At 37.6% G+C, this 1,690-nt stretch overlaps 1 long non-coding RNA gene across 1 annotated transcript; it reads right to left on the bottom strand.

Moving 5' to 3' along the window:
- Positions 1-388: 388 nt before the first annotated feature.
- On the bottom strand, positions 389-1,455 carry LOC107721329 (uncharacterized). The gene is made up of 4 exons (XR_001637701.1): positions 1,374-1,455; positions 1,196-1,261; positions 986-1,091; positions 389-898 (listed from the first exon to the last, which is right to left on the bottom strand). It is a non-coding gene; the product is annotated as an uncharacterized LOC107721329 (long non-coding RNA).
- Positions 1,456-1,690: the final 235 nt, after the last annotated feature.

The raw sequence follows: 1,690 nt of genomic DNA on the forward strand, positions 1-1,690 counted from the left end.
GGGAGAGTAGTGTGACTGCACTGTGACCCCTAGAGCTCAAACATGGCAAATTGAAAGCTGATAAACTCCAGCACAGCCCCTCCACAATAACCAGCAACGGAAAAAGAGGGTCAGCGGTTATGATGATGCCTGAAGAGGAATTAACTCAAAGTCTGGGTGGGTACAGTATATATAGAGGTACTGCATGAAAAGATTTTACATGATACAGATTTTTGGACAAATCCGGGAGTATTACTGACCAGACACAGGAAATATTGTGGTCTATACTGCCAAATATGTACCAATTCGGATGTATGTTACTAAGGTATTCTTCCGTGCAACAGCCATTTGTTGCCATGGCAAGTAATCCATTCAAAACATTTTTTTCAGGGGGACATTCACACCTTTGTGCCACTGTGCCCTCCCCTTTTGGTCATTCGCGTTAAACTGGATTGGTTGATTTGAAACTAAACCCACCCCTAAACCGGACAGCTATTGGGCCACTCAAAAGTCATTTCATTGGTCAACTTGTGATTTATTCCACCCAAAACCCTTACAGAAAAGTCACTATATTGGTTGCATTTAAAATATATCCCTTCCACAAACCCTACAGGTGAATGATGTGATTGGTTGTAGACCATGGGCAGAACGAAAAAAATATAGTTTAACCAACAATTGTTTGTTTCTTCTTATTATGGGAAAATAGTAAATATCATCCAAAACAGTCTGAAAACAATTTCAATTAAAGATTTCAAACAAATGCAGTAAATAACACATGAAATGATGTGTCCCAGCAGTCTCCATTCCTCACTGTAGATCCTGTGTGCATCCACATCAACATCTTCCACATCTTACATTGAGCTCCACCATTTCTGTCCTCCACAATGCTCTTTCTGTGTTTGTCAATGTTGAAAAGCAACTGCAAAACAACAGTAATGTTGACAATAATCACTACAGGCTAATATCCTATTGAATAACTTAACATCATGTCAATTTCTAAACTTACTGTTGTCTCTCTTTGGCTTTTTTGCCACAACTGTGATTGAGTGTTTCAGCTGGGCCTTTCCAGAGTGAAACTATGAAAACTTCTTACTCATAGCCTCTTCATAAGTCTTGCAGGATACATAAAAAAACATAAAATATGTTTAGTAAAGGAAAAATATTTAATTGAATAGGTGAAACAATACAAAAATGGATAATAAAACATTGCAACAACCTTCTGAACTTGTGTTTCCATTTAAAATCTCTGAAGATGAGTTGACCCAGTCTTGTGTGTAGGATACTGTAGAAAAGAGGAAACATTATCTGAGGAAAAATTACAGTATAAATATAGTTTTGACATTAAGTCAAAGATATTAGTTAAGATATTAGTTTTACTAAATAATCAGTCTTACCAGGTTTGTGTATGATGTTGAAGTGGATTCTTCCCAGAGCTGTGCAAGCTTACAAATGTTTCAGTCTGTAGCTGTTGGTGTTCTCAAGACGTGTGACTTGAGATCAGGTCAAACACAAAAGTCTTTGTAGCAGGGGGTGGGGTGTGTGTATTTGTGGTGGATGGGGTCTGTGTTTGTGTGTGTGTGTTTGTGAGAAACCACTTCTCCTGATACATCAGTAAAGGACCAGGTCTTAATTTCTGTGAAATAATATGGAAAGAAGAATGAAACTGGGGAAAGGCGTCTGCTAAATGACTAAAAGTAAAAAAAGTAAAGTA

Source organism: Sinocyclocheilus rhinocerous, unplaced genomic scaffold, assembly GCF_001515625.1.
Source record: "Sinocyclocheilus rhinocerous isolate Xijiao unplaced genomic scaffold, SAMN03320098_v1.1 scaffold271, whole genome shotgun sequence".
NCBI lineage: Eukaryota > Metazoa > Chordata > Actinopteri > Cypriniformes > Cyprinidae > Sinocyclocheilus > Sinocyclocheilus rhinocerous.